General features: G+C 36.4%; 1 protein-coding gene across 3 annotated transcripts in view; it reads right to left on the bottom strand.

The window, feature by feature from the left end:
* Window positions 1-26,880, bottom strand: part of LOC136826196 (L-threonine 3-dehydrogenase-like) — a 126,693-nt gene that overhangs the window by 31,966 nt on the left and 67,847 nt on the right. For 2 of the 3 annotated variants that reach the window (XM_067083259.1, XM_067083262.1), the window contains exon 1: window positions 10,255-10,510. The exons of the other annotated variant lie outside the window; for it this stretch is intronic. The gene's annotated coding sequence lies outside the window, so the exon portion shown is untranslated. Of the gene's footprint in view, window positions 1-10,254; window positions 10,511-26,880 lie in introns of those variants that run through there. 3 annotated transcript variants of the gene reach the window in all.

The following is a 26,880-nucleotide window of genomic DNA, read 5'->3' as shown; positions in this document are numbered from 1 at the left end:
AAACGCCAGGTAGCCAGAAAGCTCTTGAATGCCAAATGAAGACAACAGCGCGCTCGCGCGACCACACACACACACACACACACACGCACAGAAAGTTAAGAGATAGTGAATGAAAGCCAACGAAACAGAATGGAATGAAATTGGACAAAGAATTGGGTCCAGGAGACAAATGAGAGAGAGAGAGAGAGAGAGAGAGAGAGAGAGAGAGAGAGAGAGAGAGAGAGAGAGAGAGAGAGTTGAAAGTGATGGATTTTGTCAATGTTGGTCTTGATACGAAAGGAGGGGAGAGAGAGAGAGACAGAAAGAAAAAGTTGGATAAAATGAGAGAGCGAGTTGGGAAAGTGAAAGTAAAGAAGAAGCAACAGTAGAGAAGAACCAGTTTATACATATATGTATATATATACATATGTATATAATATATACTATATATATATGTATTTACTTACGTATTATATATATATATATATATATATATATATAAATATATATTATATTATATATATATTATATATATATATACATATATATGTGTGTATACATATACACACACATATATATATATACATATACATGTCTTATGTGTATACATAAAAGTGCACAAACCCATCCACAAGAAGTCTATAAACACTCAATCAAAACAATGCAAAAACAACGAAGAAGAAGAAAAATAATTCCTTTTATCACATCCTACAGATGCCACGTGTCACATCCTACAGATAAGACAGACCGTCGCATCACATCACACGAGAGAACATCACACATCCTGTAAACGTACGGATGTGTCTGTATCTAACACGCATCTCATTAACGCCAGAACAAACACTCAATCGAGCGTGGCAGGAGGGCGAGAGATACAATTCGATCGTGGCAAGAGAGAGAGAGAGAGAGAGAGAGAGAGAGAGAGAGAGAGAGAGAGAGAGAGAGAGAGAGAGAGAGAGAGAGTCATTCAATTCGATCGTGGCAGAGAGAGAGAGAGCAGACATTGAATTCGATCGTGGCAGAGAGAGAGAGAGAGAGAGAGAGAGAGAGAGAGAGAGAGAGAGAGAGAGAGTTACAGTACAGGCTTCTAAGTATCTGATGTTGGACATACATGAATACAGATCTTTCAGAATACACTCAATTCACCACTATAAATGCAACGCCAGTTCACGCAGAAATAACTAATCGATCAATTCTGTAATGGTCTAGAAAATATAATAGCATACATTTGTCGAAACTAAAAGCATTACATTTGCCTCTTTGATTTGGAAAATATCATATTCATTTATATAAGTTCTAAAAACTTTAATTACATTAAGTTTTAGGTCCTGATAATAATTACATTTAGTTATATTTATCCCCTGTTCTAAAAAAGCAACAATCATTTCTCCACGCTGAAAATATGAATTATATTAATTTCTGGTTCTAGAAAATATAACTGCATTAAATTTATCGGTTCTGCAGAATACAACATTCATTTATTCATTCTAGAAATTAAAATTAATTTCATTTCTTAGTTTCAATAAATATAATTACATATTTCCATGATTCCAATAAATATAATAAATCACATAGTTCTACAAAAAATATAATTAAATAAAGGCCATGGTTCTAATAAATATACTTACATAAATATCATGGCTCCTATAATACAAGCACATAAATTTCACGATTCCAACAGGTATAATTACAAAAAATTTCACGATATTAATAAAACCTAATTCCTTGCATTTTTCTGGGCCTCTGAATAATTACTTTCATCTCCAGAAAGTACCCTACGACATGTTCTGGGTCAGATGAATAACTTTATTCACCTCATTATCAGTCATCTATTTGCCTTTGAAGTCAACCTACATAAAAGTAAGTTTAGCAAATCACCCTCCTTTGACAGCTTAAATGGGGGGGGAGGGTGTTTAAAGAGAGTGGGTGGGGGATGGGGGAGTAGGGAACGGGTACATATATAATAGTTTCAGTCAATGGGGGTGCATTTATAATAGTTTCAGTCAATGGGGGTACATGTATAATAGTTTCAGTCAATGGGGGGGTACATGTATAACAGTTTCAGTCAATGGGGGTACATATATAATAGTTTCAGTCAATGGGGTACATATATATATAGTTTTAGTCAATGAGGGTACATATATATAATAATTTCAGTCAATGGGGGTTACATATATAATAGTTTCAGTCAATGGGGGTACATATATAATAGTTTCAGACAATGGGGGTACATATATAACAGTTTTAGTCAATGGGGGTTACATATATAATAATTTCAGTCACTGTGACTGAGGCTAACACGTTCTCTTACTATAGATATTCAAGGTGCGTCATGGGATGGTGACATATGCTTGTTGGGTGGGAGGCGGGGGAGGAGGAGGAAGCTTGCTCTCTTGAGGGTGGGTGTGGAATAAAACATGTGATGGAGGAATTGGTTGCAAGAGGTTTCTTAAACAGCAATATAAATATATATAGGCCTATATATATATATATATATATATATATATAATATATATCTTCTTTTTTAAGTCTCTGTGACTTACAGATTTTTTTAACCTTTACTTGGTAATATTACTTAACACCCTCATCCTTGACAAATTTATGCCAGCTCTCTCTCTCTCTCTCTCTCTCTCTCTCTCCAGGGTTACACAGGCATTAATTAAGCTTTTTCTTACCGTCTTTTCAATCTTATAGGCCTATATACTGTATGTATGTATGTATATATATATATATATACATACGTATATACGGTATTACATAATTACATACTAGGCAACGACCAGCACTGTCACAGTGGCACAGCAGGTGACGAATACAAACATTAATATGCAACAGTAATGAGTAACATACACTTCCGCGAAGCAACTGACGCCCCTGTCATTTATTCGCTTGTTTCCCCTCGTTACTTTTACCCCATGTTATTTTCTACCACCTGTTAATTTTTACGTCTTGTTAGTTTTTACCCTGTTAATTTTTGACCCTTGTTATTTTTTACCCCTGTTAATTTTTACCGCATTTTTTTACCCCCTGTTATTTTTACCCCTGTTGATTTTTACATCCTGTTATTTTTTACCCCTTGTCAATTTTTACCGTCCATTACTTTTTACCCCCTGTTAATTTTTACACCCTATTAATGTTTACCAATGTTATTTTGTACCCACTGTTAATTTCTATCCCCTGTTAATTTTACCCCATTATATTTTATCCAGTTATTTTTTACCCCATTGATTTTACCCGCTGTTATTTTTTACCCCCAGTTAATTTTTACCCTATTAGTTTTTAACCCCTGTTAATTCTTACCCCGTTAATTTTTACCCGTTATTTTTTACCTCTTTTTAATTTTTTACCCCCTATTAAGTTTTATCAACTGTTAATTTTATTTCCTGTTAGTTTTTACCAACGTTAAATTTTACCTCCCGTTAATTTTTGCACCCTGTTAATTTTTACCCCAGGTTATTTTTTACCCCTGTTATGCTTTACCCCCCTTAATTTTTACCCCCTCTTAATTCTTAGCCTCTCTTGTTTTTAGCCCTGTTATTTTCACCAATGGTTAATTTTTAACCATTGTTATTTTTACCCCCTGTTAATTCTTGCACTGTTATTTTTTCCCTCTTACTTTTAACCACCACTTAATTTCTACCCCCTGTTATTTTCTACCCCTTGTTTTTTTACCCTGTTAATTTTTACCCCATGTTAATATTTACCCCTTGTTATTTTCTAAACCCTGTTAATTTCTGACCCCTCGTTTTATTTTTACCTCCCGTTATTTCTTATCCCACTGCTATTTTTTACCCCAATTAATTTTTACCCCATGTTACACTTTACCCACATTAAATTTTGCTCATTTATTTATTACCCACTTATTTTTAACCCCCGTTAATTTTTACCCCGTTATTTTTACCCTCTTAATTTTTATCCGATATTTTTTACCCCCCTATAAATTTTTGCACCCTGTTAATTTTTACAACCTGTTAATTTTTACCAAGTTAAATTTTAACCCCCTGTTACTATTACCCGTTATTTTTTACCCCCGGTTAATTTTACCCACATTAATTTTTATCCCTGTTAACTTTTACACCCCGTTAATTTTTACACCATTATTTTTTTTACCCCCTGTTAATTTTCACAACCTGTTATCTTTTTAACCCCAGTTGATTTTTACCCATTTTAATTATTACACCTGTTACTTATTACCACCTGTTAATTTTACCCCGTGTTATTTATTACCCTCTGTTAATTTTTACCCCCTTTTATTTTCACTCCAATATTTATTAACCACTGCTAATTTTTACCCTGTCAATTTTACCCCCTGTTATTTTTTTACCTTATGTTAATTTTTGCAGCCTATTATTTTTACACCCTGTTAATTTTTACCCGTGTTAACTTTTACCCCTGTTAATTTTTACGTCTATCAGCCAAGAAGTCTGTCTGTCCCACACTTCCCTCTGATGCTGTCACTCCGAAGGTGGTCCTACCTCGCTGGCTTACCCTCTGCAGATCGTCAGCGCCCTTTGCTTCATTTACTCCCCCTATGGTGGGGGACTACTCGACGCAGCTTCCACTGACTCCCTGCTACGGGAACCCGGCTCTGATCGCCTTCACGTCTTGTCCACGGACTAAGGTAATGTGATTGGAAGTTGAATGTTCGGCCTCACCATTTTAGCCATATCCAATTTTCTACTTGTTATCCTGTTTCCATAGCCTACCCCTTTGCGGTTCTCCCTCAGTCTCATTTTTTTTTTTAGTTCCTCGTTGGACGAGTCGGTAGAGTTCTCGGTAGCACTCTGTTAGTCTCGAGTTCGAGTCTCCGGCCGGCCAATGAAGAAATAGAGGAATTTATTTCTGGTCATAGATATTCATTTCTCGGTATAATGTGGTTCGGGTTCCACAATAAGCTGTAGGTCCCGTTGCGAGGTAACCAACTGGTTCTTAGCCACGTAAAATAAGTCTAATCCTTCGGGCCAGCCCTCTCTAGGAGAGCTGTTAAGCAGCTCAGTGGTCTGGTTAAACTAAGGTATACTTAATTTTTTAACTCGTGATTTTGACTGTGGTGCCTTGATATTCGATATTTGGAATACCAGTTTAAATTCTAACTTCACTCTGATTACAAGTGCCAATATATAGTAAAAGAGTGATACGAGTGCCTGCTGTTTGCTTACGTATTCCAAGACAAGTGTCATTCCATACCCTTCGTATATTTCAACACCCCTGCTTTTGGAGATCCGTGTTTCGAGTACCCGTTGTGTGGAATTACCTGTAAGTCAACGGTGCCATCACCCTGCAAACTACAGGTGCTATATCTGGTCAAGATATCCGGAAAACCCAGTGTGCTCCCGCCTCGATTACTGCACCCTACCCTGTATATTCTAGGATCGTCTCCCACCTTTGGGACATATCGTAGCCTTCAGTAAGAAGGCTTAGTGATAATGCTTGCTTAGTGATTTGTAAATTTAGTCACGTAATTTGAATAGTGCCAAGGAGCTCCACTGACTGCTCCTGTAAATATTTTCTCTTCTGATTATTTAGTGAATTATCCATTTAAGTGGACATTCTAAATTTGCCTTAAACCGTAACCATACGGTAGTTTGAGTATAATCAATCTTACATTTTCTGTTCACCGGAGTGCAGCCTCCCTTGTAAGTCAGTTGCAGTTATCTACTTCATAATTAGAGCCATTCTTCCCCTTGCACTGCTGCGTGAACGTGGCAATATATATATATATATATATATATATATATATATATATATATATATAATATATATATATATATATAATTATATCAATCACAGTAAATTTATCCTTCTATTACCAGAACAGAATTAACCCAACCTTCGCCCCTACATTAAGCCAAACTGACTTCCTCTACACAAAGCCAATCTAGTTCCACTTCTGGAAGCTGATAACTTCTAATAAATTAATTCCAGTCTCGTCTGTAACGCCAAAATGTTCTCGGTAACTCAACAAAGGATATTCCCGAAAGAACTTAAGTTCTATTAAGTTTTATTGTCCTCTGCCCACGCTCCATGATTTCATGGAAAGCTCAAGAGATAAGGTTACACTAATGTGTCTATCAAGCTCTTTATTCAGCCAGTTCCATTTCGAAGCTTTTGTGACCATATTTTTCCTTGAGTAAAGCCTTTGATCTCTAATGTTGTATAGGAAACGGTTCTGAAAACTACATAAACAAAATAACGCAGCCCACCCTCTTAAAACAACGCTGGTAATAATAGTAACGCCGTTTGTCACCAGACCTAAAAATCAACTATGACTGACGCCTGTGGACTCTGAAAATTCCTCTCAAATACCCAGATGACAAAGGAACCAAATAGTTTTGATCTACCATTCACTTTCTTTTAAATGTCATTAATCATAGGTCTAATGTGAATGCCATTGTCTCCTTGAGAAAAGAAACCCGATGATGTGAACGCTGGTCTAAAATATGCTACCCATCATGGTCCCTTCTATCTTATTTCTTCTGTTCTGATGCACCAAATATAGATCATCCGATGGGGAATCGACTTTTAAAGAGAGAGAGAGAGAGAGAGAGAGAGAGAGAGAGAGAGAGAGAGAGAGACGTCGGGTTATTTCACCCTGGTTGAGCAAAGATTACCTCGTCGAGGTAGCCTTCCCGTTTTCTGTTATATTTCAGTATGAATTCTGAAAGGGTGCTCTCTCTCTCTCTCTCTCTCTCTCTCTCTCTCTCTCTCTCTCTCTCTCTCTTAAGATGTAAACCACTAAATTTAACTTCTCTCTCTCTCTTAAGATGTAAACCACTAAATTTAACTAACAACCAATTACATAATTAATTAGTTAATTCAACAGAAGTATATTTGTTCTAAGAGAAACCACCCATATCGTTCCCTCCCCAACGGTTTCATGGATCGAACATTGGAAAATTCAAATGTTAGTTGAACGCACCAACGCTTGCGTTACAAGGAGAGAGAGAGAGAGAGAGAGAGAGAGAGAGAGAGAGAGAGAGAGAGAGAGAGAATACACATACAACACAGACAGACAGATAGTGATTTATTTTCTTGAATTTGTTTAGGCCTAGACTACTCATCTCACTGGCCTCTGCACTTGAAAAAATGGACACTGGTGCGCATGCTCAGACTGTATCGGGGAAACCAACTACTGTTGTTCTGTCCTTCCCACTTTAAGGGGAAATTCCATCACTAAATGAAAAGCGGAACCTCGGGGAAAGTTCTCGGTTACTCACAGTACCCGAGTTCACTTGCCAAGTTGGCAGACAGTAAATTAAGCTAACAATCAGAGCTGCAAGACACACAAACTTAAGAAACAAATAAAAGTTACGAGTGGAAAAAATGACTTATAAGGGTACTCGCTCTTCCCAAACAGTATCTATGGCTTCTCTCGTAATTCAAAGATGGTGGAAAATAATGAAGAAGCCTTAAAATCTAAGTCAAACATTACGCAGTCATCCTACACTGTGAGGTTTCTCCACGGCACTCGGCAACTGCGTAACGATATTTGAGCCTTTCCTTTAACAAGTGACAATCAATAGACCTATAATTCCACAGTTCCTATAAGGATCGAGCGGGATTACTAAACCTTTTGCAAATACTTTTTGTGTCCGTTGCAATTATCATCATAATAATAAGCTCCTGGAAAAATGTTTGATAGAGTATATAGGTTTTAGTGCAATAAAGCTTGTGATTGACTTTAAGAGGTTATTGTAACTGTCTGAATAGGACTGAGGTTCTTAGAAGCCATATCTGAAGGGGTTCAGACTATCAATGAGGACTGGAATGGGTTGGAATAATAATCAGGAACGTATGTGAGTCGGCTGGAATATGGGGTAACCGATATTGGATGACATCTCGTATAAAATTATGAGAAGGCAAAAGCAAAAGGCATTTATAAATATTGCAAGATGAAAAAAAAACAGGTTGAATATAAGGACTCAAGTTTAGACAGTGAAATTAAATTAAGCATTCTAAATACGAAAACTTGGTGTCGTAGGTAATACCAAAATCTGCCAAGAGTTTTAGAATCATGTACAGTATTGGTCACTCAAAGCAAACCTTTAACTACAAAATAAATTATGAATAAGGCCTCGAGTTTTTGGAAGTTAGCCTCTTACCATATTAGCAACTATACTTATTGATTAAATTTCACACCTCTACTGATGCTAGCTCCAATCTGGTGGGAGCAAGTAAGTGTAACAAAGAATTCCACTATCTACACAAAAAACAAAAGTTGCACTGGGGCTGGGAAGATGGAGAATAATGGGTCCTTGTTGCCAACAACACTTAGGGACACACTATATTAAGCAATTCATGCCTGAGTAAAGTCCTTAAAAGACAAAAGAAAAGACCTTATGAAAAACTGGCTAAGGATGGCAGGCATCCGGAAGAAAAGTAATGTCAACTGAAGTTTGAGTTTCAAAGGCTATTTGAAATGGCCTGGTTTTGTCCTTGGCCTTCTCCCACCATTACCTGTTGATGAATGGCAGCACAACAGATGTAATAAATCCAAAAATGGAGGCTTTGGACTTGACCAAACAGACTTTTAGCAGTTATTTCCAATAGCTTAGGTGTCATGTGATAATTTTGCTAAGACAGTGCATGACTATGCTCAGTCTTATTCCTGAGAACTTTCAGCATAGTTATACAGTAATAGTTAACTGGGAGCCATTAGTGTATGTTTAGATATAATGTTGCCAACATAACCAGCTACTGATGTTCATTTATTTCTTGTATATACACAATGCACTACCAAAGGTGGCAGGATAAAGGTAACCTAATGACCGAAAATACAATGACTGAAATCACATACTAAGGAAGTGAGGACCTGGATCCCTCAGTTGAGTTAGTTTAGGTGTGGTAAGGTCTGGTCGCAATCCTATTATTTATTTTTAATTTCAGTGGCGTACTTTTATTTATATTGGAAGGCAAAGCAGCCCCATCCCCCTGCCAGGTAAGAGTTCACTGCCCTTGGCTGAGGCCACAGCCCTATTGATTTGAATTTAAACTGCCTAGTTCGGTTTGGGAGGGGGGGGGGGCGGTCCATAGTGGCCAAAGCTCTCCCAACCAGGTAAGAACCAAGTATCCTAGGTTAGGTTAGGTTCAATACATACTTATATCTCTCTTGTTTTGTGTTTTACCCCTACCCAAAAACCCTGCTTTCGAACTGTGGGCCCCCTCAATTACATTATGGTATATAATTATATTTTCAGCTTTCTAATGCAATTATGATTTAAATTTAATTTACCACCATAAGGTCAAGGCAGGTTAGGCAGAGAACGGGGGCCGGAAATCCCCTAGAAACTAAGAGAACAATAAATAACCAACCTATGAAAACAAAATACAGTTTCTTGATGATTTCTGGCACCTTAAGTCAATTTAAGTTGGGAGAACCAGGGTCATTGTGCCCTCACGTAGAACCTGGTGACCTTGGTTCGTGTTTCTACCCACACACTCATCTGCCTACTGTAGGTAGGGAAAGCACGAAAAATGTCATTTGTCTGTAAAATGATCATTAAAAACACGCAAAGCATAAGATAAGCAGTCGAAGAAAATATCAGCCTCCTGTATTACACGAAAAATGTTTTGTTCAGGCAGTATAACAAAGTTCGTCTACATGTCTTGTGGTTGAGCTGTTTTACATAGAAAAAGGTATACTAACCTAAACAAATTAAAAGAATGATGTCCACACCTGCGTCGACTAAACTATAGGCCTAGTTTTGAACCGTTAAAATTAAGGCACGCAAAAGATCGTCCTATAACATGCGAACAAGTGTTTATGATTACCTAATGGGGCAAAGAAGTAACAAAGAAAACTAGGCTAACCGGATGTCATTTGATCCCAACGCACTCTGATTAGTATAGAATTCAACGGCGAGAAAAGTTCGAGATACAGGATAATGAAAATCAGTAACAAACCTATACCAAAAAAGGGACGCTGCTGACGATATACGGATAAATTAAAAAGATGATTAAAGAGAATGGTTACGTACAATTAATCCCGTTGCAATGAGAATGTGATTAGCATGTTACAAATAGGCTATTAATGATCTCATTATTACCATGTGGGGTGAAAGTTAATCGGCAGTGTACAGTGAGTTCCGAATTGTTAACAGGTGCTTACGAGAACGTCCTTTAACATTACATTCTAAAGCCTCGTTTCCTTAAAATAAAACTGTATGTTAGCCAATACATAAATCACCACCATAACAAACGTTTTGATTCAACATACATTTTTGCAAGCATGAAAGCAACGCAACAACCAACCTTTACAAAACATTCGATACTTACCCAGACACAGGATATGGGACCGGCATGCTTGCACAGATAAACACCTCAAGCGATAAATCCTCTATCCGTTCACACTAAAGTACCAGGGATTAACAAGAAAAGAACTTAGGGCTTTCTGCTTCAAGATACCAGCACAGCGAAGTTACCTACGCAACTAGACTGTTACTGAATGCAAAGCTCGCAGGAAGTTCGAGCTCCCTCTGACAGTATTGCCATCTCGGTCTACGAACCTGACAAGAGCGCGTCAACAGTCATGTTACCAGTCTCCAAGTTCAAGAGCGTCTTGATAAAGGGAGCGGACGGAAATCCGTTGTGTCATGTGGTACTGATGAGATAAAGGATGATTATGTGGCGCTCTTGAAGCAAATTCAATTGCCTATCGTTTAACATGAGATTAATATTGCAGGTGTTAGTACAACCGGTTCACGACCTAAGCTTACAAGATCTGCGTTAGATCCCAAGGGGATGAAGGAAAGATATAGGAGAGTTTCTATAAAAATCCTACTGCTTTATGTACTTGGTTCTTGATGGACTATGAGTCATTCCTACGGGTACAAAATGAAAAATAAATACTAGGCATCACTATCACTGCTCAAAATGTAGTCGATCATAGGCCTAATTTCAAAATAGGGCGTTCCAACAGCCAAGTCTCACTGTTAACGGGGTCAGCTACTCGTAATATTCTCTCTCTCTCTCTCTCTCTCTCTCTCTCTCTCTCTCTCTCTCTCTCCTGAAACACGAAAAACAGTCATTCCTCGCGTTAAATATGCTTGACAAATCCCATTCATGGTAAGGGAGCAATAGCAAGGGAAGAATATGGATTAGCCTTGCTTCGTAACTTAAACTCTGTGAAAATCCCTGGCCAAATGCTGAAGGCGGGAGAGGGCTTGATAACAACCCGAACTGAATACATAAATACACGCAAACAGTTGCAGAACTGTATTTAAAACCAAGAGATGTGGTGTTTTTGTTGCATGTGTTTTACAGTGAATCATTGTTTGATCTGGACATATGAGAGAGAGAGAGAGAGAGAGAGAGAGAGAGAGAGAGAGAGAGAGAGAGAGAGAGAGAGAGGCGATTCTACAGCTTTAATATATCTGTAACTAATAAATACAGCGTTTTCTGCTGTTGCTACGTAAGGAGCTAGTCTAATTTCCAAACGATTTCTACTAGATATGGAACAAAAGGTCACAAAATAAGATATAGACGTTTCTGCACAGTTTCAAAATTAGACAAGACAACTTCAAAAGAAGCATCGTTTTCTGTTGTACTGAGCAGACTGAACTATAGTTTGGTCTAAACGATTTCGACAAAACATGTTGTTGTAGGTCAATCATATTCAGGTCAAGTTTGAACTTAGAAGAAGAAGAAGAAGAAGAAGAAGAAGAAGAAGAAGAAGAAGAAGAAGAAGAAGAAGAAGAAATTGACTCATGATCACAATGTAACTCAAGTAACTGATTGCAGTTGCCTCACAGAACCTGCAAGAGGCCTTAATGTTTACATTAGGCCCAAATAAGAGAAAAAAACAAGCGAATAAATAAAATGGAAACGTATTTACAGGTCTCTTGTCGGGTTCGCATCGGATCAACACGGATTTGAAGTCTGGGTAACTTGACTCTTATCCCCTCCTTACTTCCTCTCTCTCTCTCTCTCTCTCTCTCTCTCTCTCTCTCTCTCTCTCTCTGCGAGAATTCTGAAGCATAATTTGATGGTAAAAAGTTTTGCTAAACATAAGTGAGTAGAAACACAGGATTTTAATTTTGGCTCTTTCTCTCTCTCTCTCTCTCTCTCTCTCTCTCTCTCTCTCTCTCTCTCTCTCAAGATTCTGGAGCGTTATACGGTAACTAACTAATTTCTGCAGCCACAAGTAATTACTGCCTGTGACAACGGTTTCGGAGTGCTTGTTTGTGCGAAACATTGCGCTAGACTCATGCGCACATTATTACGAGAATTTTACGTAAAGTTGGCATTTACACATAGCAAATGCGACTAGATTTAAGGAGAGATAGGAAAGTAACTTTTGGGGAGAAAGGACCTTTTTGGGGACGAAATCTAAACCTAGGCTGAGGGTCGTGGTCTCCGAACGCTTTATCAAAATGTAATTAGGAGTTCGAATTCAAATACTGCGCATGCGTGCATGAAAAGGAGTAATATATTGATTCTTTCACTTATTGAATGACCAAATAACCGAACCTAAATTAGTGAGGAGTCTTATTAAGGTTGCTTACGGAACGCAAGACACGTGAACTTCGCTACGCTGGGTCATGAGTTTGTCTGAACACGTGCGCGTGACAAAATCTGACACGTAGTCTTAATGCCCAATATATGTCGAAGAATACGTACGTATGAGAAACTAAAAGGACTAAATATAAACAAAAGCTTAATATAAGCAGACGAGGAATTTAACGAAGATAGTTTTAAAAGGATTTTGAGCACACGCCATCGTGAGTTTTCAGTTATCTGTCCTAGGCCTACAAAGAAACGGCTATCCGTAGATATTCGAAAGGAAACGAAAGACATTATAATAAGCAGTTTTCATCGAATGGCAAGTAATTCAAGAAAGTTGTAAATTATAACCAGCACATACACAAAAAATTATACGTGGGAGATAGACTTGTGTATGTAACCTGAGCTGACATCTTCAAAACTAGACTCATCGCAAGTGATTAATACAGACACGAATTCAAATGAGCATGCTTAGCAAACTGAGTAGGTACTCTAAGGAAGTATTTACAAATATGAAGGCTAATAAATTATGCATAACTGGTGGCATTAGTTGACCATCAGGTTCTGGTAAAATTTATGGAGGAAAGTCAGGAATGGTAGTATTACCTGTGGTCTAGGTATTACAAACGCAAACTTACGCATGAGCGCAAGTAGAAGTCTAGTTATCTTACAAGAAAATACAATTTCCTGCCACATTTTAAGAAGGAAAATGAACGACAAGAAAAGGAATGTATTGGTAATTACTGTAATACAAAAAGTAACAGAAAAATTTCAAGTCAGGACAAAATAATCTGAAAGTACAGCCACAGAATATAGAGAAAACTAAAACGTTTTTCAAATACTCATCTTCTTGGTAATATCAAACCTTTACGAACTGGAACGTATCATAATAATATTTGAACAGAGAGAAGGACAAGAGAGATGTCAATCTCAAAGGCAAGAGAACATGAATAAATAATGGTAGTAAGCTATCGTTTAAAACTGGCAAAAAAAATAAAATAAAAATGACAGTGAAATACTCTTAAGGAATTAATAAAATAAAAAAAAAAAAACAAAGCGAGGCCGAGATAGGTGAGATGAGAGGCAACAAATAGAGATTTATCTAAGAGGTGTGTCCGGTAAAGGAACAACATGCCTTCTTACAAGAGTGCATGCAAATATTAGATATTTATTGAAACCTACAGCATGATTGTTTATATATATATATTATATATATAATATAATTTATATATATTATATATATATTATACATATGTATATGTATGCATATATATGTACATATACATACATATATACCTAATGGGTATTTACTTTTAAGTCCAAAATAAATATATGTGGGAAGTTTAAAGTTAAAACGATCACACAGTTGGAATGTTAATTTTCTTCTTTCTCTCTCTCTCTCTCTCTCTCTCTCTCTCTCTCTCTCTCTCTCTCTCTCTCAATCTCTCCTCCAGCTGTAACCGACAATATTCGACTGACAGTCAAGTACTAACTTCCTCGCTTACAAACAGATAAAGGAAGAGAGAGAGAGAGAGAGAGAGAGAGAGAGAGAGAGAGAGAGAGAGAGAGAGAGTATATGTAACCACATTTTACCTTTCCTCCGTTACATAAACAAACGGGTTGGAAAACAGACGGCACTCAAGCCACTTCTATTTCCGTAACAAATGCGGGCGTTGTTTAACCAAGCACAGAGGTCAGCCTAAAGATGCATGACCACAATTCGAAGGTTTGCTTAGGAGAGAGAGAGAGAGAGAGAGAGAGAGAGAGAGAGAGAGAGAGAGAGAGAGAGAGAGAGAGATTGCCTATTCACGGCTGACAAAAGTGAGGTGTCAGTCTAGAAAAAGCTGGCACCAATTTGTGTTATCAATAACGAAAATATTGGAACCTTGATTATCAAACAAAAATATTTTTAATTGTCCAGGTAGCCCAGGTGTGTTTATTGATTATTACTGGTACCAAATACACGAAAATAGTCTAGGAGTAGTTTAAATATCCACTCTCTTACAGCAGGAAACACACACTATAAGATAAGAAATTATAAATCCTTCAAGAACATACACCATCGTATTGAAGGCTCCAAAACATTAGTCTCATATTCACGCAAGCAGATCAGAGTCTTCAGAAAACAATAAGAAGAACCAGCGCCACATTGGATTAAACTAGGCTCATAAAGAGACCGACGACTTGATTACTCAACAAATAAACTTCTCGAGACTGTAATAGGACTGATGATGCTGCCCTGGCCTCTCGTAGCATCTTCCAGAGAAGAAGTTTGTTTACAATCGCGAGCAATCCTTGCTGGTGGTCGAATCTAGACTGAGCAAGTTGTTTTCTTCTAGTATTCTTTTTCTGGTAATTCAGTCAGATGTAAGTCCTTTTTCCGTGGAATGGGTGATTCGAGAATGGTTTTGGGATGCGGCTGCGTGCGCGGCGCCTTGAATCATGAGTATTCAAAGGGGCTTATGCTGATATGGTCTGGCGTTTCTCGATGGTCACCATAAAATCTCATTTCAAACAAGTTTGGTTCTAACGTAAAATCAGACTCAGAAACTGCAGCTGATAAACACTCCTTTGAACTGCTCATGTCCTTGCAGAGTATAAACCAGAATGTCTTTCGAAATAGCAGTTCCCAGCTAAAAGTGTACGAGTGTTGACAAAAACGAGCCACGCCTCACGGCAGTAGGATGTTCTGTATACGCTGTAATGACAAACATTTGGAGAGTGATGTTACACATTGCAACTCGAGCGTTTCCTGTTTGGTTTTAACTGAATATTGGATTTGTCAGCAGCTTCCTAACTTAACTATCTATCTATCTGTCTATCTATCTATCTATCTATCTATCTATATATATATATATATATATATATATATATATATATATATATATATACATATATATACACACACAGATATATCAATTAACATTCACACATTGACAGATCATCTGCAATATACGTAGCCTCTCAATCTATTGCTCTCAACCCCCCATCCCATACTCTCCTCTCTCTCTCTCTCTCTCTCTCTCTCTCTCTCTCTCTCTCTCTCTCTCTCTCTCTCTCTCTCTCTCTCTCTCTCTCTCGTTATCATCTACATAGCCTGCTATTCCCTTTTGCAACGCCATAAATCACGGGTGTCTATTGCGCGGACTTTTAAAACCACTCACACAGAGAACGATATATTCCGCAGGTGAGGGCTGGTTCAAGGCTGCACTATTTCTCTCTCATCGATTTTGTTCAATTGCTTCCTTTTATCCCCTACACAACTAGATCGTAATTAGTTCATAAGTTTATTTACCTAAAGCATAAGGAAATAAAGGCGTAGAACGAAGTAAAACAACTGAAAACGAGATGAGAAACAACGCTAAACTAAAAAGTTGCACGGTGAAGCAACAAGCGAATGAGTCTACACACAGTCCGGCCATCAGCTGACGGTAAACATTGTCAAGTTTCTCCTTGGAATAATCGATTCAGACCTTTCTCTACCTTGGTGGTTAAGGAGAGAGAGAGAGAGAGAGAGAGAGAGAGAGAGAGAGAGAGAGAGAGAGAGAGAGAGAGAGAGAGGTTACAATTATCTGTAGAATTCAATCACTCTCCCTTTTCGATTTAGACTTACCTCTACCCTGATGGTTAAGGAGAGAGAGAGAGAGAGAGAGAGAGAGAGAGAGAGAGAGAGAGAGAGAGAGAGAGAGACCTGTAGAATTCAGTCACTCTCCCTCTCGGTGGTGGAGGATTACCTCGACGAGGTCCTCCCCTGTGTTAGTTCAGTCTATATTTGTCTCGATCTTTGAAAGCAGTGATGTCAGATTTAACTTCGTAATTGGATATGGAGTGCTAAGAGAGAGAGAGAGAGAGAGAGAGAGAGAGAGAGAGAGAGAGAGAGAGAGAGAGAGAGAGAGAGAGAGAGAGAGAGACAGACAGACAGAGAGAGAGAGAGGAATTCGTGTAACAGTTGAGAGGGAATGATTTGAAATAACACAGTAATTGGTCCTCGTAAATATGTACAAAAAGCTAGATAGTAAATGAAGTTATGAATTGCTTAACACAAATTATGTGTTTCCTAATAAGGCCCATGGGCAGAGAGAGAGAGAGAGAGAGAGAGAGAGAGAGAGAGAGAGAGAGAGAGAGAGAGAGAGAGATTTCTGCCCTGCAGACAATGATGATGTACAACAGTGCATTGTACCTCCTTAACGGTGAGTTCATTCACTTAATTATAAGCCTTCTACTTTGGTTTCGTGGTTAAACACTCACTCATACACACACACACACACACACACACACTCACACAAACTCAACAGGCATGAGTTTTTTAGACTATAAAGAATGATGTGATGCGGTAATTTTTCTTCAAAATCTATCCAAAACCTTCATCTGCAGAAGTTACGATATGTTGAGCTCAAATTCCAAGTTTGCTAAGGTTGGTCTTCCAAGAAAATTTGTAAATAAACATCCCTTTCAAGCTAATTTAAAAGAACTTTGATTCTTCTTTTTAGAACGCACTGAACGACACAATCTAAATACTTAGAAATTTTTTCTAGAGCCGTCAATGAATGAAAAATATTACGGTCAATTTATTGTTTATCATTTTGGTCTTTGCAAAATATTTTTTTTAGCGTATCTCTCTGATCTTTATGCATAAATAAACAAGAAAAATGCTCCTAAGTTTCTTCGGCGCAATCGAGTTTTCTTAGTCGTGGCCCATGAAACTTTCAGCCAAGGTACGGTGGTGGCATGTGTTGTTGGTACCTTTAACAGTGCCAGATGTACGATTATGTCTAAATTTAACCTTATAAATAAAATAAAAACTACAAAAGCTAGAGGGCTGCAATTTGGTATGTTTGATGACTGGAAGGTGGGTGATCAACATACCAATTTGCAGCCCTCTAGCCTCAGTAGTTTGTACGATCTGAAGGTGGACAGAAAAAGTGAAGACGGACTGACAAAGCCATCTCAATGGTTTTCTTTTACAGAAAACTCAAAATCAATCACCTCAACATAACCAAACCTTCATCTAGCAACATGCCTATATACGAAAGACGGTGATATACCAATCTGTACAATAGCACCTGACTGCAGATACCTTAGTCTTATCTGCACCGAGTTTAGATTAGGCTGATACGGTTGTCCCAAACACTCTAGATTTCGATAACAATGCTGTAATGATAAGTGTATCCTCTGTTACCGTTGGTAATAATTCACAATGACAAAAGGAGTGGAAGGAGCTAAATGAAAAGTGAAGACGACAGTAAAATATAAAGTAAATGGAGAGAGCTTAGGTCTATCTCATTCGCAAAAGAGAATATATGACTAAATTGGGAACAGGGAGAGGAATTGAATGTTTGTTATTCACCGCCTAATCATTCGTTATTCTATGTTCTCTTTCATTTCTTTTTCATATAAGAAAACTATATCTGTGGAAGGGTGCAGTAATAATAATAATAATAATAATAATAATAATAATAATAATAATAATAATAATAATTATTATTATTATTATTATTATTATTATTATTATTATTATTATTATTATTACTGCACCCTTCCATTATCATGGCGATCTACGTTATTCATATGTGGAAATTATTAGGATAAATAATTCCTGTTTTTTATATAGTACTACTACCGGATCAAGGGGTGGGGGGCACCAGGCCACGTGGGCCGCCCCCCCTGTGAAAAATAATGACAAAATAATAATATTGAAGATTTAGATAATAATAGCATAAATGAGAAGTATAAAAATGGGAGAAAATAATAAACCTATTATAGAAATAATATTTATATATATATATATATATATATATATATATATATATATATATATATATATATATATATATATATATACAGTATATACAAATCTATTATAGAAATATATATATACAAGTATAATATGAAAATTGGTGGCCCGCCCATGAAAATTTTCTGGATCCGCTAGTGTATAGTACGTCTATATAATTGCATGGGAAATAATTGCAAACTAAAGCCAATTTTTTCTGAAACAGTTTACTACTGGAATTTGACAACTGGTTTTTCAAATTACATTATGACTTAATTTCTTTGAATGTTTTTTAAGCACGATTATATTTAAGGGATAATAAAAGTAATTATATATCAGATTTAAATAATTTCCTCTTTAAATTGAGACGGAAATAGTGAATATTCTTTGAACTCTGTGCTAATATGAATTAAACAACAATGGGGTTTAATGAACGAGAGAGAGAGAGAGAGAGAGAGAGAGAGAGAGAGAGAGAGAGAGAGAGAGAGAGAGAGAGAGAGAGAGAGCAGAGTATAATCATGACTATCGATTTACGGAGTTTCCAAAAGCTCAATAGTGAAATTAAAATGAATAAAGTCGATTTAAAACTTATTTAAGTCTACATTCAAAATCATTCTTGCGCCTTTTCCTCTCGCTATCGGTCTAAAGAAGCCTGTGGTAGGTCTACTGTACGTGCAAAAATATCTATCATTTTCCTTCCTTTGACGAGCCAAATTTCCATTCCTTTTCACAAACTTCGTGCTCAATTGTCCCTTTAAATCTGTGCCCCTTTCAATTAGATCTTAACCTGCATGTGGCGAAACAGTATAGGCCTACTTTTCTATCTGTGTCCCCTTTTCAGTCAGATCTTAACCTGGGTGAGAGAGAATGGTATAGGCCTACCGCCAGGAGTGTTCTGCTCCTGCGTATTTCTCAGTTTCCGGGCAAATATATCGTTGTCAATGTCAATCATTAACAAGTAAAAAATGCGCCGAAGTTTCTTCGGTGCAATCCAGTTATCTGCACAGCCGCTACAGCGTATAATCGAGGCCACCGAAAACAGATCTATCTTTCGGTGGTCCCGGTATAATACTGTATGAGTCGCGTCCCCATGAAACTTGAACCACGGCCCGGTGGTGGCCTGTCCTATATCGTTGCCATACGTACACTTATGGCTAACTTTAACCTTGAATAAAATAAAAACTATTGAGACTAGATGGCTGCAATTGGGTATGTTTGATGACTGGAGGGTGGATGATCAACATACCAATTTACAGCCCTCTAGCCTCAGTAGTTTTTAAGATCTGAGGGCGGTCAGAAAAAGTGCGGACGGACAGATAAAGCCGGCACAATAGTTTTCTTTTACAGAAAACTGAAACGCTTCAAACTTGCCAAAGAGTTTAGGCTTAGCAACACGTGGCAAAAAAAAAAAAGTTTTGCAATCGTTAGCAAAAACGCTGCTGTGTGTACTTATTTTAATACGTATAACACTCATTTTAATACGTATAACACGTTCAATCTCCGGGCATCCCGTATAAAGGTATGTGGATTGGAGAATGGAAATTACGAAACAGGAAACTCACTAGTTATCGTTAGATTCACCTTCAAAGAAAACGAAATATATTCGCTTCAGAAAAAATGGAGAATATTTGTAAATGGGTAACTACTTTAAAGCTAAGTTGCCCTCGTTCGCCCCCTAACATTAGCCGTTTTTTGAAGATATGTGATATTTGGCTTTATCTTATAACTTTTAGGTAAAAATGAAGACTAATACCGCGAGCGACCGAAATATTTACCGCTTTTTGTTTATGTTTTTTTTTTATGGTTGTCTTTTGTTTGTGTTCATGATATTTACAGTCTTTTGTTTATGTTTTTACGTGCTAAACACGGAGCGCATTTTGCACGTAAACCAATAGTGATCGAACTAGAAAGGAACATACACATACACACACACACACATATATATATATATATATATACACATATATATAATGTATGTATGTATAGTATACACCAATGGCGCATAGTTTTCTAATCAAATATCAGTTCAATACCAAAGAAGGATAATTTCTAGATGGAAAACAAAAAGAAAGCGGTCACTTTCAGTGAAACAAGGCCATCGGTTCTGTGTAAAAAACCTTCCACAGCTTCACAGGGGCTTCGTGAACATACACATTGGCCTCATCAACAAAACGTCAGTCCCTTTCAGGACAGGGGCAAAAAGAACGTAGGCTACACATATTTTTGGAGAACAGAAATTATCACAAAACTTCCAGTCAGTATCTACAAACACTAGCAAATAAATGATCGTCCCACTTTCCGAACGCGGGGAAGAAATAAGAGAGTGACTCAAAGCGAGAGAGAGAGAGAGAGAGAGAGAGAGAGAGAGAGAGAGAGAGAGAGAGAGAGAGAGAGAGAGAGAGGAAACTGAACGCGGCCAAAAGGGAATACGAATTAAAGCCTATAAATCTAGAAACATCCTAATATACGAGACGCCGCGTCTAGCTGAAGTTACAGCCGCCCACAGGATATGCATCCCATCTTTTTCCTTTAAGTCCGTGGGCGTTCAATATACTAGATACCGAGTCTATTTTTTTTTTTTTTTTTTTTGGTCCGTAGGCGCTCAGTATACTAAGTGTGAACTTAAAAAAGTAGAATAAACTACGAAAATACTCGTTGAAAGTCCCGGTTTTCGCTCACCTTGTTACGTGAATATTGTGATATTCTCAAGCACGAGTTCATTCGTGCTGCATTGGATACTAGACCCAGCGTCTATTTTTTTTTTTTTTTTTTTTTAGGTCCGTAGGCGCTCAATATACTAGACACAGCGTCTATTTTTTTTTTTTTTAGTTTAGATCCGTAGGCGCTCAATATATTAGACACAGCGTCTATTTTTTTTTTTTTAGTTTAGATCCGTAGGCGCTCAATATATTAGACACAGCTTCTATTTTTTTTTTTTTTAGTTTAGATCCGTAGGCGCTCAATATATTAGACACAGCGTCTATTTTTTTTTTTTTTAGTTTAGATCCGTAGGCGCTCAATAGATTAGACACAGCGTCTATTTTTTATCTTTATAGTTTAGGTCCGTAGGCACTCAATATACTAGACAGCTATTTTTAATTTTTTTGTTTTTTTTTTATTTTAGGGCCGTAGAGCTTTAATGTACGAGTCTTTTTTTACTTTTTAGTTTAGGTCCGTAAGCGCTCAATATACTAGACACCTCATCTTTTTTTTTTTTTTTTTTTTTACTTTAGGTCCAATAGCCGCTCAATATACTAGAGAGCGCATCTATTTTTTTTAACTAGCTTCGTAAAGGCTCAATATATGCGTCTATTTTTTTTTTTTACTTTAGGTCCGCAGGCGCTCAATATACAAGACTGAATCTTTATCTTTTAGTTTAGGTCCGTAGGCGCTCAATATAGGCGTACTAGATACCGCGTCTATTTTTTTTTTACTTTAGGTCCGTTAGCGCTCAATATAGGCCTACTAGATACCGCGTCTATTTTTTGTTCTTACTTTAGGTCCGTAGGCTCTCAACTACAAGATACCCCGGCAATCTTTCTCTTCTTTTTATTTATTTATTTTTTACTTTAGGACCGTAGCCCTGAATGACAAGACACTCCGTCTAATTCTTAACTTTCTACTTTCTTTCTTTCATTTTTTATTTCTTTTAGGTCCGTAGGCGCCCGTCATCACCCACCAATAAATCGAGTTTGCGTCGCAAGACGAATGGCTCGCGGGCGGGAAGGCGGGAGGGCGGGAGGGGTGGAAAAATCCCACGGAGCCATTTAGGCAGTTAACAAATTCAAGGAAAAGAGTTTTATTCGGCGATACGTCTTGATTACCAGTGCCAAAAGGCCGGTGGGAAGTGGCACCGAAAAGTCCCCCCGCGCCGTTCGCGCGAGATATAGAAGGCAATTTCGAGTTATTTACTGTAAACCAGCTTCTTCGGGGCTTTTGTTCCTTTGTCCTGTTGCCGGAGAGTTAGAAGAAGAAGAAGAAGGCGGGGGCGCCTTTATGTGTGGTGGAGGCGACTTTGAAAGCACGCGAGGGGAGTGTGTTCCAGTACGCGGATACACTTTCGTGGCTGGAGGCAAATAAACAACTTAAATACATACATACATATATATATATATATATATATATATATATATATATATATATATATATATATATACATACATATGTGTGTGTATCTGTGTGTATAAGTATATAGGTACATGGATATACTTTTGTGGCTGGAGACAAATAAGCAACGAACATACATACAGTACATACATACATACATACATATGTGTGTCTGTGTATGTATATATGCATATAAGTACAAATGTTGTACTTGTGGGCCTGTACGAACGTGAAATTATGAAATTTAAGTGGTCCTCAATTTTTGTGAATATTTTCGTAAAGATGTTGGTCTGCTGTGTTTCCTTGCTATCACTCCTCCTCTCCAGAAAGGTTGAAAACAACTCTTGAGGTATTTCGAAGATTTTCTGGAGAAACTTGGATGCTTTGGACCATTAACAGCTGCAAATTATAACGTCATCTTTTAGTTTTCTGTAAATGAAAACTATTTTGCCGGCTTTGTTTGTCCGTCCGCACTTTATTCTGTCCGCACTTTTTCTGTCCTCCCTCAGATCTTAAAAACTACTGAGGCTAGAGGGCTGCAAATTGGCATGTTGGTCATACACCCTCCACTCATCAAACTTACCAAATTGCAGCCCTCTAGCCTCGGTAGTTTTTATTTTATTTAAGGTTAAAACTAGCCATAATCCTGCTTCTGGGAACGATATATGATATGCCACCACCGGCCCGTGGTTCAAGTTTCATAGGCCGCGGCTCATACAGCATTATGCCGAGACCACCGAAAGATAGATCTATTTTCGGTGGCCTCGACTGTACGCTGTAGCGGCTGTACAGAAAACTCGATTGCTCCGAAGGAACTTCGGCGCATTTTTTACTTGTTACTATATAGTAGACAATCGGAAGTTGTCATGGTAAGAAGAACTGAAAGGTGGTCCTATCGAGACGACAAATTTATATGCCATAACTATTCCAAAGGAATCAAGGAAATGTGAGGAAAGGCAGCAAAACAGACGCAACAAGAATAGGCACACGACGCAGGCTTATTTTGAAGGGAAAAGCAGCATTTTCAGAACGTTCCAAGAAGCCTGCTACTATATAAGCCTTTAGAAGGTCATAGAGCTTTAGCTCAAAGTGAAGACCCTTTTGGTATTATTTTGAGAATGAATGAATCAGGTTTAGTAGTAATTATAACCTGCAGAGCTCTAGTATATATGTATATATGTATATATATATATATATATATATATATATTATATATATATTATATATATATATATTATATATATATATATATATATATATATATATATATATATATATATATATATATATATATATATATATATATATATATATATATATATATATATATATATATATATGTGTGTGTGTGTGTGTGTGTGTGTGTGTGTGTAGTGTATAGATATATATATATATATATATATATATATATATATATATATATATATATATATATATATATATATATATAAATCCTTTCTTAAACAGACTATTCTTAAAATTTAATCTATTTTGAATAAGTAAAACATTAAAATGTGGAATGTCGAATGGCCAGGTTAAAAACTCATAAAATTATTGGAAGTTTGGTGAGATAAATAAAAGTATCTTTACAAAAAAAAAAAAAAAGCATTACAACTGCCCTGCTTATGTTACTTCTAATTCAGAATCATAAAGACCTAACATAGCGCAAAGTCGACTGGTAATATGCACACGAAGGTACAGTATATTTAAAGAGCAAATCCGTATTGCTCAACATGATGTTTCGAACTTTTTTCACGATTACATGTGAGTCACAGATATCAAATGGAATTACCGACAGATTACTCACAGTTTGTTTAATTGTTCGGAACTCTGGATAATCGTATTCATAAATGATTTAATATAATAACTGATATAGGTTTATGGCGAAGAGAGAATGAACGGAGTTGAGTCTTTTCTGACATTAGGAGTGTTGGCAGTTTGGTAGTTCTGTGTCGTGTGTTGCTTACATTTAAACTTTGCAATTGTTTCACCCGTTCATACAAAACAAATGAAAAAATCTGGAGATTTTGTAAGAATTTCATCCGTTGATACAAAACAAATGAACAAAATCTACAGATTTTGTAACAATTTCATTCATTAATACAAAATAAATGAACAAAAGTTGAAGGTATCGTAACACTTTCATCCGGTGATACAAAACTAATTAACAAAAGTTGAAGGTATCGTAACACTTTCATCCGCTGATACAACACTAATTAACAAAAGTCGAAGGTATCGTAACACTTTCATCCGCTGATACAAAACAAATTAACAAAAGTTGAAGGTATTGTAACACTTTCATCCGTTGATACAAAACAAATTAGCAAAAGTTGAAGGTATTGTAACACTTTCATCCGTTGATACAAAACAAATTAACAAAAGTTGAAGGTATTGTAACACTTTCATCCGTTGATACAAAACAAATTAACAAAAGTTGAAGGTATTGTAACACTTTCATCCGTTGATACAAAACAAATTAGCAAAAGTTGAAGGTATTGTAACACACTTTCATCCGTTGATACAAAACAAATTAACAAAAGTTGAAGGTATTGTAACACTTTCATCCGTTGATACAAAACAAATTAACAAAAGTTGAAGGTATTGTAACACTTTCATCCGTTGATACAAAACAAATTAGCAAAAGTTGAAGTTGAAGGTATTGTAACACTTTCATCCGTTGATACAAAACAAATTAACAAAAAAGTTGAAGGTATTGTAACACTTTCATCCGTTGATACAAAACAAATTAACAAAAGTTGAAGGTATTGTAACACTTTCATCCGTTGATACAAAACAAATTAACAAAAGTTGAAGGTATTGTAACACTTTCATCCGTTGATACAAAACAAATTAACAAAAGTTGAAGGTATTGTAACACTTTCATCCGTTGATACAAAACAAATTAACAAAAGTTGAAGGTATTGTAACACTTTCATCCGTTGATACAAAACAAATTAACAAAAGTTGAAGGTATTGTAACACTTTCATCCGCTGATACAAAACAAATTAACAAAAGTTGAAGGTATTGTAACACTTTCATCCGCTGATACAAAACAAATTAACAAAAGTTGAAGGTATTGTAACACTTTCATCCGCTGATACAAAACAAATTAACAAAAGTTGAAGGTATTGTAACACTTTCATCCGCTGATACAAAACAAATTAACAAAAGTTGAAGGTATTGTAACACTTTCATCTGCTGATACAAAACAAATTAACAAAAGTTGAAGGTATTGTAACACTTTTAACAAAAGTTGAGTATTGTAACATCCCGCTGATACAAAACAAATTAACAAAAGTTGAAGGTATTGTAACACTTTCATCCGCTGATACAAAACAAATTAACAAAAGTTGAAGGTATTGTAACACTTTCATCCGCTGATACAAAACAAATTAACAAAAGTTGAAGGTATTGTAACACTTTCATCCGCTGATACAAAACAAATTAACAAAAGTTGAAGGTATTGTAACACTTTCATCCGCTGATACAAAACAAATTAACAAAAGTTGAAGGTATTGTAACACTTTCATCCGCTGATACAAAACAAATTAACAAAAGTTGAAGGTATTGTAACACTTTCATCCGTTGATACAAAACAAATTAACAAAAGTTGAAGGTATTGTAACACTTTCATCCGTTGATACAAAACAAATTAACAAAAGTTGAAGGTATTGTAACACTTTCATCCGCTGATACAAAACAAATTAACAAAAGTTGAAGGTATTGTAACACTTTCATCCGCTGATACAAAACAAATTAACAAAAGTTGAAGGTATTGTAACACTTTCATCCGTTGATACAAAACAAATTAACAAAAGTTGAAGGTATTGTAACACTTTCATCCGTTGATACAAAACAAATTAACAAAAGTTGAAGGTATTGTAACACTTTCATCCGCTGATACAAAACAAATTAACAAAAGTTGAAGGTATTGTAACACTTTCATCCGTTGATACAAAACAAATTAACAAAAGTTGAAGGTATTGTAACACTTTCATCCGCTGATACAAAACAAATTAACAAAAGTTGAAGGTATTGTAACACTTTCATCCGTTGATACAAAACAAATTAACAAAAGTTGAAGGTATTGTAACACTTTCATCCGCTGATACAAAACAAATTAACAAAAGTTGAAGGTATTGTAACACTTTCATCCGCTGATACAAAACAAATTAACAAAAGTTGAAGGTATTGTAACACTTTCATCCGTTGATACAAAACAAATTAACAAAAGTTGAAGGTATTGTAACACTTTCATCCGCTGATACAAAACAAATTAACAAAAGTTGAAGGTATTGTAACACTTTCATCCGCTGATACAAAACAAATTAACAAAAGTTGAAGGTATTGTAACACTTTCATCCGCTGATACAAAACAAATTAACAAAAGTTGAAGGTATTGTAACACTTTCATCCGTTGATACAAAACAAATTAACAAAAGTTGAAGGTATTGTAACACTTTCATCCGTTGATACAAAACAAATTAACAAAAGTTGAAGGTATTGTAACACTTTCATC

Source organism: Macrobrachium rosenbergii, chromosome 40, assembly GCF_040412425.1.
Source record: "Macrobrachium rosenbergii isolate ZJJX-2024 chromosome 40, ASM4041242v1, whole genome shotgun sequence".
NCBI lineage: Eukaryota > Metazoa > Arthropoda > Malacostraca > Decapoda > Palaemonidae > Macrobrachium > Macrobrachium rosenbergii.
The sequence above is the reverse complement of the archived record's forward strand: the minus strand, read 5'-3'. Positions and strand labels throughout refer to the sequence as shown.